This window comes from Phacochoerus africanus, chromosome 9, assembly GCF_016906955.1.
Source record: "Phacochoerus africanus isolate WHEZ1 chromosome 9, ROS_Pafr_v1, whole genome shotgun sequence".
Taxonomy (NCBI): Eukaryota; Metazoa; Chordata; class Mammalia; order Artiodactyla; family Suidae; genus Phacochoerus; species Phacochoerus africanus.
Genome location: NC_062552.1, coordinates 13,381,476 through 13,394,468, shown reverse-complemented (window position 1 = coordinate 13,394,468; position 12,993 = coordinate 13,381,476). Strand labels below are relative to the sequence as shown.

General features: G+C 39.4%; 1 pseudogene; it reads left to right on the top strand.

Moving 5' to 3' along the window:
* Nucleotides 1-4,688: 4,688 nt before the first annotated feature.
* Nucleotides 4,689-11,667, top strand: LOC125136545 (40S ribosomal protein SA-like; annotated as a pseudogene).
* Nucleotides 11,668-12,993: the final 1,326 nt, after the last annotated feature.

Genomic DNA, 12,993 nt, shown 5'->3' with positions numbered 1-12,993 from the left:
TCCCACTATCACAGATCAGGCATGGTTTCCTCTTCTTCTGAATTATATATGGTACCTTATGTATTTATATTTTAATATACTTTCCTATGTCCTTAAGTTGGTTAAGTAATAGAAATATGTCTTTGTATCCCCAGTTCCATACAAAAGATCTACAGGGGCTTAGTACTGTGGGTCTATACTGTAGGTCTATTTGTTAAGAGGGATTCCCAGAATCATTATTGACTTTGCTCTAGGAGATAAAAGTAAAAGTCTTAGGAGTTAGGATCCGAATGCAGTGGCTTGAATCACTGGGGAAGTGCAGATTCAGTCCCCTGCCTGGCACAGTGGGTTAAGGATCCCGTGATGCTGCAGCTGTGGCTTGGATTCAGTCCCTGGCCCTGGAACTTCCCTATGCCGTGGGTGCAGTAAACAAAAAAGCTTAACCTTAGCCCTTAGGAAGCTAATATAGGGGTTTGTTTTAAACGGACATTTTCATGAAACACTTGAAGACCTACTTAAGATAATACCAGTGCAATATGAATCCAAAACATGAGAAAGCCCATATAGCTAGAAAGGTTATCCTTCCAAATGTGGTTATACAAATCAACTGTGAGGAAGTTGTAACAATAAAACTTGCATTCCAAGTTTGGGTTGGGAAGGCAGGAGAAGCAGGAATAAAGAAGTGAAGATGACACAGAATGATTGTGAAATATTGTGGTTATTGGAGACACAGACTGTGTGTTGAATGCCACTGAAGAGGTAGCACCTGGTATACTATCACTCACATAGTAGACCTTTATATTAATCAAGATTCTTGGTGGCAGTTGTCAGAAACCCAGTTGTAACTGACTCAAGGGAGAAAAAGTAAATGAATTTACTGACTTGCATAACATGTTCAGAAGTTTATAGATAATCAAGTAGAGAAAAACAGGCAATTCCTGGAACTTTCTCTGACTTGCTTTTGAGAAAGTAAGAGTGTTTCAGTGAGAAACTTAATTCTAATGGGCTTAAGCAAAAAAAAAAAAAAAAGTCATTGCCTTTTGTAACCAACAAATTCAGAGGTTCTATATAAGAAGCGTTGATAGGGAGTTCCTGTTGTGGCTCAGTGGAAACAAACCCAACTACTAACCACGAGGATGCTGGTCCAATCCCTGGCCTTGCTCAGTCAGTTAAGGATGAGGTGTTGCTGTGAGCTATGGTGTAGGTTGCAGATACAGCTCGGATGTGGCATTGTTGTGGTTGTGGTGTAAGCAGGCAGCTGTAGCTCTGATTTGACCCCTAGCCTGGGAACTTCCATGTGCCACGGGTGCAGCCCTTAAAAAAAAAAAAAAAAAAAAGTGTTAACAGTACATTTCATAGGCATCCCAAAAGAGAGAAAAAGAAATAATGGCCAGTTATTTTCTAGAATTGAAGAAATATTAACTCTTTAGATTGAAGAAGTGCATCAAGTCTTGGATAAACAATGTATATATACATATAACACATACATGAATATACATGATGAAATTCAAGAGAAAAATGATCTTAAATAACAGCAGTTAAAGCAAAACCTAACTGGAAAGAAATGACATTTAGACTGGAAGCCAAATTGTCAAAAGTAAAAATATGCTGAAGATAGTATAACGCATAATAGTACAGTGAGGAAACTGGACAACCTATAATATTATAAGCAAGTAAACCAGCACTCAAGAATGAGGATGTGGTGTAATGCACCAAACAACATTCGGATCAACTCTAGTCCCTTTCCATCACACTCAGCTAAGGACTGACATCAATAACACAAGAGCTCCTGTTGTGGCTCAGCAGATTAAGAACCCAACATAGTGTCCATGAGGATGTGGGTTCCATCCCTGGCTTCACTCAGTGGGTTAAGGATCTGGCATTGCCACAAGCTGGGGCACAGGCTGCAGATGCAGCTCAGATCCAGAATTGCTGCAGCTGTGGTGTAGGCCAGCAGCTGCAGCTCCAGTTTGACCCCAAGCCCAGGAACTTCCATATGCTGCTGGTGAGGAAATAAAATAAATGGATTCTGGAAATATGGCTGTACATGAATTTTCAATCTCCATGAATCACCACATCAAAAAAATACTGTGTATAATGAAACCAAAAAGGCATGGAACACCATTTTCAACAAAACTAGGTAACAGATAACTCTAAAAACCCCAAAACAGAAGAGGATAGGATCAAACCACTAATACAATGTCCCCCCCATCAGATCAAAATTGTAAAGGTATTAAGAAAATTACATAGGATGTGGAACAAAAATCAGAATAAGAAAAATTCAGAAGAAACTTGGGAAATAATTAAAAATAAGAGAAAATGTGGTTTCAGAAAGTACTAAACTAGAAGGAACATAGGAGCAAACAAACACAGATGATGACCAAGAGAGCTAGAATTTGAGATTTTAAATAAAGAAATACAGGAGTTCCCATTGTGGCACAGTGGAAAAAAATCTGACTAGCAACCATGAGGTTGCGGGTTTGATCCCTGGCCTCACTCAATGGGTTAAGGATCTGGCATTGCTGTGAGCTGTGGTGCAGGTTGCAGATGCAGCTCAGGTCTGATGTTGCTGTGGTGTAGGCTGGCAGCTCTACCTTTGATTCGACCCCTAGTCTGGGGACCTCCATATGCCACGGGTGTAGCCCTAAAAAGCAAAACAAATTAAAAGAAAAGATAGACAGAAACAGGTAGAAATGTTTGAGAAAAGATAAATGCTGAAAATAGGTAAAGAAGATCCAACATATGGATAAAGAGTTCCTGATTTAAAAAAAAAAACCAGAGCTAGCTAACAGAACAAATACAACACTGTAAAATTCAAGACAACTTTTCCTGGAATAGAATATGTATATCTATTAATATATATTCGCATATATTTATATGTATATTCATATATATGTTTGAAACCTCTACTTAAAGAGTATATTGTGTAGCTGAAAACAATGAGAATGAACAAGATTTATTCTAGTAAAACCACTCGACTTTGCATTTTGAAAAATGGTTGTTTAAGCCAAACAATTTTGAGAGAAAGAAAACTGGATTACCATAGGACTTCAACATTAACACTTCATGTAAGGAGAAAATGGTGAAACATTTAAAATACTCAAAGAAGAAAGTGAAAAACAAGGACTCTGTATCCAGCAAAACTGACTTAGTATAAATACATATTTGTTGAGACAGTTATCGAAGTAAAAGAACTCAGAATCTTATTCATTTGAGTTCTTCCTGAGGAATCTACTAGGCAATGAATTTTGGCAACCAAAATTACTGACAGCAACAGAAAGACAGTTAGTAAACTTTAAATACTACATCTAGAACCAAGACTAAATGTGGGTTCGTTTCAGTCACAGTGCAGCCAAGAGATAGAAACTGCTCGGCAATTTGAACAGAGAACACTTACTATGAAGAATTATTAATAGAATTGGAATAAAGTGGAGCTGGCTAGAACTAAAATGCTCTTTTCCTTTTGCTAGTAAAAGGCACAAAGAACTCCTACCATATAGGAATAGTAGATACAGGGAGCAGCCACCACTCTTTGGACTGAAATAGAGTGGCCAAGAAACACCCTCCCCCAACCTCTCCACCAGCCACCTCCTTATTGGAGAGGGCAGGACTGTGGCTTACTTCTGTGGCCTCAGTGGAATCCATTAGAAATCCTCTCTCAGGAGTTTCCACTGTGGCTCAGTGGTAACAAACCTGACTAGTATCCATGAGGATACAGGTTTGATCCCTGGCCCCACTCATTGGGATAAGGATCTGGAATTGCTGTGAGCTGCAGTGTAGGTTGTAGATGCAGCTTGGACCTGGCATTGCTGTAGCTGTGGCATAGGCAGGCAGCTGCAGCTCTCATTCAGCCCCTAGCCTGGGAACTTCCAAATGCTGCAGGTGTGGCCCTAAAAAGAAAAAAAAAAGGAAAAAAAAAGAAGAAATCCTCAGGAGTTCCTTAAGAAAATGTCCACAGGGAGCTGGCTTTATTAGAATTCATTGCAAAGTGCCCAGAGAAGCCACTTACAGGAAGGTTCTTTGCCAGCAACACACTGCTCTTTGAAGCTTCATAAAAAGCAATGTGCTGGGGGAAGCTGCCACTTGTTGTTGGCTACTGGGCACTGCTGAAAGTAACCACACACTCTGTAGGAGCCCAAGGAGATAAGCACATGAGAATCAGAAAGAGAAGCCTCTTCCTCCTTGAATGCCTCCCTGCCCCCATCCTCCAAGAGTGCCCACCACTAATAAAGCCTAACATTAAACCAGCCAGCGTGGGAGAAGTATGTACAGAGTTCAGCTTCATTACTGCCCATCAAGCCAAGATGTGGAGCAGAGTGTCAAAGAGTATAATCTGACATGGTTTTACATTCTGAAATATTGGTTCAAAATGACTAAAAACTGGAGCGATGTATTGGGAAAGTGTTGGCCAAAATTTTAACTTTTCAGTATATTTATGGTGGTAATAGTATCTTGAGAATTTATGTGTAATATGGGGTAAAATGGGTAATTATCATAAGTATGAACAATCTAGTTTCCTACATCTTCTCAGTAGCAATGCTCATTCTTATTATCTGGATTATGGTCTTGAAATACCAAGTCCCAATTCAAGAAACAAAGGCTTCTTAGACAAGTGGTTAATTCTCTGTCTGAGGCAGGAAATGTGTAGAATGAGTCTAAAATATCTTGTCATATTAGAGAGCATAAGAACTACTAAATTCTGTAGGGTCATGTCCAAAGGACCAGGAACCAACTTTAAGAGGCTTGCTGTTGGCCAAAGATGGGACAATGAGTTTCAACAAGGGTAATAATTAGAATGGACTGAAACCCATTAAATAAGTTTAAATATGTACATTCATAATAATGGGTAGTCTTACAAAAGGGATTAAACCTGAGTTTGATCAAACATCTGGATCCAATTGCCAATTTACAGGAAACAGAGGACAAAGATGCATATTGAAATATATCATGATGAGTTTCCATTGTGGTACAGTGGGTTAAGAATCTGACTACTGAGGCTTAGGCTGCAGCTGCGCTTTGCCTTGGATTACATCCTTGGCCCAGGAACTTCCATATGCTGGAGGTTTGGCCATTGAAAAAAGAAAGAAAGAACACGTCATGAGTGTGTAATCTGCAAAATCCAGACTACAGGGGACACTGTAAGTCAGATAGCTGAATTCAATAGATACATTCTAAGAAAAAGAATGGGAGAACCATTGTATTAAAGGAGACTTAAAAAACATCAAATTATCCTTAATGATACAATAGAACAGACTTAATTGACATTTTTAGGACATTGCAGCCAAAATACCCCCATAATACACATTTTTTTCAAGTGAACATGGAACATTCTCTAGGATTGATCATATACAGGGAGCAAAAAAAGCCTTAACAGATTTTTAAGCATATAGAGGTTATTTCAAGCATCTTTTCTAGCCATAACAACGTAAAACTAGAAATCAACCACAGAAAAAGAAACAAGGGAAAAAAAAAAAACAATTACACAGAGAGTAATGACAGGCTACTAAAAAAAAGAAAAAAAAAACAATGAGTCAATGAAGAAATCAAAGAGGAAATTTAAAATATTTTTAGACAAATGACAATGAAAACAACCATACATAATCTATGCGATGCAGCAAAAGCAGTTCTTAGAGGGAAGTTTATAGTGATACAAGCCTTTCTCAAAAAACAAGAATTAAGTCTTTAACAACCTAATATACTACCTAAAAGAATTAGAAAAAGAACAAAACCTAAAGTTAGAAGAAGGAAGGAAATAAAGATCAGAAAAGAAATATATATATTTTTTAAATTAGAAAGATCAAGACCTGGTTCTTTGAAAGGGTAAAAATATTGACAAACCTCTAGCCAGGCACACCAAGAAGAAAAATGGAAGGGCCGAAATAAAGTAAGAAGCGAAAAAGGAGAAATAACAAGCAATACTGCAGAAATACACACACACACACACACACACACAAAACCGTAAGAGTATACTATGAACAGTTATATGACAACAAATTTAAGAACGTAGAATAAATGGTTAAGTTTCTAGAAACACACAGCCCATAAAAACTGCCTTTTTTTTTTTTTTTTCTTCCTAGGGCTGCACCCGCAGCATATGGAGGTTCCCAGGCTACGGGTCTAATCGGAGCTGTAGCTGCCAGCCTTCGCCAGAGCCACAGCAACGTGGGATCTGAGCCATGTCTGCAACCTACACCACAGCACATGGCAACGCCAGATCCTTAACCCACTGAGCGAGGCCAGGGATCAAACCTGCAATCTCATGGTTCCTGGTTGGATTCGTTAACCACTGAGCCACGATGGGAGCTATAGAGCCCACCAAAACTGAATCAAGAAGAAATAGATAATTTGAACAGACCAATCACTGATTAAAAACTCCCTACAAACAAAAGCCAGCACCAGATAGCTTCAGAGGTGATTTCTACAAAACAGAAAAAGAAGAACTCACACTGACCCATCTCAAACTCATCTAAATGACTAAAGAGGAGGGAACACTCCCAAAGACATTCTATGAAGTCATCATCATCCCAGTACCAAAACCAGACAAAGACACTATCAAAAAAAGAAAATTACAGGCCAATATCTTTGATGAATACAGATGCAAAAATTCTCAACAAAATTTTAGCAAACCAAATATAATAACACATAAAGAAGATCATACACCATGACCAAGTGGGATTCATCCCAAATTCACAAGGATGGTTCAACATGCGCAAAGTCATCAATGTAATATAACATTAACAAAAGAAAAGACAAAAATCACATGATCATCTCAATAGATGCAGAAAAAGCATTTGATAAAATTCAACATCCACTCATGAGAAAAACTGTCACCAAAGTACGTATGAAAGGAACATATCTTAACATAATAAAAACCATTTATAATAAACCCACAGCCAATATAATACTCAACACAGTGAAAAGCTGAAAGACTTCTCGCTAAAATCTGGAAGAAGACAAGGATGCACAGTCTCAACTACTTCTACTCAACATTAGTATTGGGAGTCCCAGCCACAGCAATCAGATAAGAGAAATAAAACGTATCCAACTTGGAAGGGGAGAAGTAAAGTTGTCATTATATGCGGATAACATGATACTTTATATAAAAAACCCTAAAGACTCCACACAAATACTGCTACCACTGAAACAAATTCAGCAAGGTAGCAGGATACAAGATTAATATACAGAAATCAGTTACATTTCTTTATACTAACAATGAAATATCAGAAAGGGAAATGTACACAAATGAGCTCTTTAAAACTGCATTTAAAATAAAATATTTAGAAGTAAACCTGATCAAGGAGGTATAAGACTTAATATGCTAAGAACTATAAAACATGAATATAGGAAATTGAAGATGATACAAAGAAATGGAAAGATATCCCATGCTCTTAGATTCAAAGAACTAATATTGCTAAAATGGCCATACAGGGGTTCCCATCTTGTCTCGGTGGTTAACGAACCCTACTAGTATCCATAAGGATGCAGGTTCAATCCCTGGCCTCGCTCAGTGGGGTAAGGATCCAGCATTGCCATGGGCTGTGGTGTAGGTCGCAGATGTGGCTTGGATCTGGCATTGCTATGGCTGTGGTGTAGGCTGGTGGCTACAGCTCCGATTTGACCCCTAGCCTGGGATCCTCCATGTGCAGCAGCTGTGGTCCTAAAAAGACAAAAGACAAAAAAATTAAAAAATAAAATGGCCATACTACCCAAAGTAATCTATAGATTTAATATTATCCCTATCAAATTACCCATGGCATTTTTCACAAAAATAGAATAAATAATCCTAAAATTTATATGGAACCATAAGAGACCCAGAAGTGGCAAAACAATCCTAAGGAAAAAGAACAAAGAAAGAGGCATAACCCTCCCAGACTTCAGACAATACTACAAATCTTCAGTAATCAAAACAGTGTTGTATTGGCACAAAAACAGACATATAGATTAATGAAATGGAAGAGTCCAGAAATAAACCCAGACACCTACAATCAATTAATCTTTGACAAAGGAGGCAAGAATATACAATGGGAAAAGATAAATTTCTTCAGCAAGTGGTGCTGGGAAAGTTGAGCAAACACATGTAAATCAATGAAGTTTGGACATACCCTCACACCATAGACAAAAATAAAATGGCTTATAGACTTAAATATAAGACGTGACACCATAAAACTCCTAGAATCATACCAATGTTTTCTTAGGTCAATTTCTCAAGGCAATAGAAATAAGAGCAAAAAAAAAAAAAAAAGGACCTAATCAAACTTATAAGCTTTTGTACAACAAAGGAAACCATCAACAAAATGAAGACAACATATAGACTGGGAGAAAATGTTTGCAAATGATGTGACTGACAAAGGGCTTAATTTCTAAAACATACTAATAGCACATACAACTCAGTAACAAAACAAAAAAAAAAACCCCACCCAATTGAAAAATGGGCAAAAGACCTAAACAGACATTTCTCCAAAGAAGACATAACAGATGGCCAACAAAAACATGAAAGGATGCTCAACATTGCTAATTATTAGATAAATGCAAATCAAAACTACAATGGGGTAGCACTTCACACCAGTCAGAACGGCCACACTTAAAAGCCTACAAATAACAGACGCTAGAGAGGGTGGGGAGAAAAGGGAACCCTTCTACACTTTTGGTGGGAACATAAATTGGCACAGCCGCTATGGAGAACAGTATGGGGGTTCCTTAAAAAACTAAAAATAGAGTTGCCATATGATCCAGCAATCCCACTCCTGGGCATATATTCAGAAAAAAAAACTGTAATTCAAAAAGATACATGTACCCCTATGCACTTCTATAAGCACTATTCGCAATAGCAAGACATGGAAACAACCTAAGTATCCATTGACAGATGAATGAAGAAAGAAGATGTGGTACATATATACAATGGAATACTACTTAGCCACAGAAAAGAATGAAAAAATGCAATTAGCAGCAATATCCAAGGAGCTAGAAATTATCATACTAAGTGAAATAAGCCAGAAAAGTCAAACACTATTTGCTATCACATAGTGGAATCTGAAATATGACACAAATGACTTATCTATGAAACAGAAACAAGCTCACAGACATAGAGAACAGACTTCTGGTTGCTAAGGGGGAGGGATGGAGTCGAGTTTGAAGTTAGCAGATGCAAACTATTATATATAGAATGGATAAACAACAAGGTCCTACTGTACAGCACAGAGAACTATATTCAACATCCTGTGATTAACCGTAATGGAAAACGATATGAAAAAGAATGTACATACATATATGCAAATCACTTCATTGTACAGAAGAAATGAACACTATAGTAAGTCAACTATGTCAAAATAAATGTAAAAAAGACATCAAATAAGATGAGAGTACAGTAAACTATAGTGTCTAGAGATACACTTAGAGACAATTTTTAAACTGGTGATATCAAAGTCAGGATAGTGATGACATTTGGGGGAGGGAGGGGTTTGTAACTTGAATGGAGCATAGACAGGCTTCTGGTGTGGCTGACAATTAATTTGGGAAGTGAATACAAGGATGTTCACCTGTAATAAACCAAGAAGATGTTAACCAAAGTGTCAAAAATGGAGCATTTTTCACGCACACACCCAAACTCTAAAGGATATACTTTAGAAAGAGGGAAATGGAACTCCAAAGCAAGAATTGAGATGCAAAGAGAAATGACTGAGAAAAGTGGATCCTGAAAGGGTCTAGGTCCTGAGTTAAATGAATTTGAGTCTGGAAAAGCATCATGAATTGACTACATGCCCTCATTTTCTTTCCAAAACATCCATCAAAATGAAACACAGGATGTAATTTTGCAAGACAGAAGGTAACTGATTTGAGGAGGAGGGGCTCAGAACTTGGAGGTATAGGGTACTTTGGAAAGTGGAAGTGGAGCACAGGGCTTATGGGAAGCTGATTAAATACAAGTCTGTATGCTGAATAGTAACTCCTCATCCCTGAATTTTTTCTTTATCAGTTGATTCTGAAACCTATTAATATATAAACTTATTAGTATACAAAAATAAGAATAGAGAGACTTAGGGAAAGAAGTCCCCAACACAACTATGAAATCTATAAATATGAGTTGTGGAGAATAACACTGACGAGCATTTGCCAATTAAAAAAAACAGTTGGATAGGTATAGAGAAAAATAAATTTTTAAAAGAAAGGCAATCATTAATACCAGGAAAAGCAAGATTTTCTGTGTTACCCAGAAAGGGGTCCATGTGGCATTGTTCTAAGTTCCCATAGTAAATCAAAAGGAAATTTTCACAACGTCCAGAGCCCCTGATATTCTTTAAGTGAAGGCGAAGGGTGTCCTCAAATTCTTTACAGCCGGAACCTTACCTAGGTAGCATCAACTGACTTCCACAAGGAACAGCACCTCTCTTACTGGACCAGGTTCGTTTGGAGGGATGCACAGCAAGCCGAAAGGCTGAGACATTGCAGTTTGCAGCCGCGCGAGGATATAGGAGGACATACCTCAAACCCATCTCCCTGAAGGGGAGAGGCTGGAAGTTTGGGATAAAGACTAAAGAGGCAGGCGGTTTGAGGCCTGGGGGTGTGGGGAGCGTGGAGAGAAGTGATTGGAAGAGTGCGTAATCACCGTTTTGCGCAGGCGTAATAAGCTACAGGCCTCCGCACATTCAAATAAGGAGGCACTTAGCATAATCTGGGGCGGAGTCTGCAGCCTTCTAATGTCAAAAGGTCAGCAAATGGACACTGGCGCACGCCCAGTTGGAGGCTAGGTGGTCCTAAGCAGCCTGAATCAGCTCAGATGAAACTAGACTCAGCTGATTCCAACTTCCTTGAAAACAACTCTGGCAAACATCTCATTATTTGGGCTAGGTGCTGCTTGAAGGACAAGCAATTAAAATAAACTTGGTTAGTGAAGGTAGGTGAAACGTAATTAACTAGTGAAGACCCACAGTTTCGTATCTACCAAAAGTGATAGCATCCACATCACAAATGAGAAGAGAACCTGGGAGAACCTTCTTCTGGCAGCTTTTGCTATTGCTAACATTGAAAACCCTGTCGATGTCAGTGTCTCATGAAATACTGCAGGAACGCTGGCCAGTATGCCCACTGCTGCCGCTGGAGCCACTCCTTCTCTCCTGGGACCTTCCCTGGCCAGATCCCAGGGGCTTTCTGACTTCTAGTAGTGACTGGTCCCAGGGCTGACCACCAGCCTCTCACAGAGCATCTTATGTATAACGGACACTCCTCTGTGCTATGTGGACAGTGCCACGTGCAACCACAAGGACACTCACCCAGCCAGTGGTGGATGCTGGTCCAGGAAATTCTGCCCATGTGGGACACCATCTCCTGTGACCATCCTTGGAAGGTCACACCTGACCTCTACTGCTACAAGGATCCTGAGGAGATTGAACAGAAAGAGCAGGCTGCAGCTGAAAAGGCTGGGACCGAGGAAGAATTTCAGGATGAAAGGACGGCTCCAGCTCCTGAGTAGACTGCTACTCAAGCCAGTCACAGACTGGTCTGAAGGCACACAGATGCCCTCTGTGCCTGTCCAGCAATTCCCTGCTGAGGACTAGAGCACTCAGCTGGCCACTGAAGGAAGACTGGTCTGCAGCTCTCACCACTGACGCCACTGGATGGGGAGGAACAACCACTGGGGGAGGGAGGTGTCTTAAAGTGTTCTACAGACTGTTAAACAGAAAATGGAAATAAAGCTAACAGAAAATAATTTTTAAAAAGAGAAAAGCAAAAAAAAAAAAAAAAAGGCTCAAGAAGGGCCTCCCATTGTGGCTCAATATGTTAGGAACCCAGCTAGTATCCATGAGGACACAGGTTCGATCCCTGGCATCGCTCAGTGGGTTAAGGATCTGGTGTTGCCATGAGCTGGGGTGTAGGTTGCAGATGCAGCTCTGATTCAGCTCCTAGCCTGGGAACTTCCTTATACCAAGGGTTTGGCCCTAAAAAACCAAAAAAAAAAGGCTCAGGAAAGGAAAGGAAACATTAATCATGATTACTACTTGGCTATTCATTGAATGATATCTACAGAGTCATAACAATATCAATACTATCATTTTAACTAAAAATTTGTGATGTGTTTACTTTCAGAGGATGGGAAAGAGGAAGTGGGGGAAGGGATAAATCAGCTAAATGCTGATTTCCTGTATTAAGAGGCCAATAGATGCTAAAACTGATATATAAAAAGCAAAGTAAACGTATTATTTAGAAATATGGAAGCCAGTGTCAGATGAAAGCGCTAAAGAATGGAAAGTTTGGAGTTCTCTTGTAGTGCAGTGGGTTAAGGATCCAGCATTGTCATTGCAGCAGCTTGGGTCACTGCTGTGGTGTGGGTTCAGTCCCTGTCTGAGGAACTTCCACATGCTGAATGCAGGGCAAAAAAATAAAAAATAAAAGAATGGACAGTACATAGGGTTAACTTTGTGGAAATTAAAGGAAGGCTCGCCTTCTCTAAGACACAGAAAACTGTCAGGAAAGTATTTTAATATCTTGATTTTGCAAAACAAAACCCAAAACACTGCCATCTCTAAGAAAATAATGTCTGCGTTGTGAATACACCTACAAGGGTTATGCAGTTCATTCCCTCACGGCAATGAGCTTGCTTCCAGGGAGCAGGATGAAGGCCCAGAGTGGGAAAGATGGGACAGAATTTCCAATTTTCTCTTACTGCTTGATTTTTTAAAAAAACTTTGTATACCTATTACTCTCATGACAAAGAAAGACAAAGAGATGGGAAGGAAGGGAGGACGGGAGAGAGGAAGGAAAAGTGAAGGGAGGGGCTGACCTCAGGTGTGGCTACATAGAGGGTTCAAATAACGTCATCAGGATCTGTATTGTCTCAGCAACGCAAGCTCTCTGGTTAGGATCTGCTCCAGCCTTTACATTCACTCTTTAGAAGGAGTGAGCTTTCTATAGGTGAAAATTTGTGGGTCAGTACATGGAGCCTGGATCAGTTAAGGGGACAGGGAAGTCACTGAAAAAAACAAGACAATGGGAAAGAACCCTAACAGAGTCAAGTGGGAA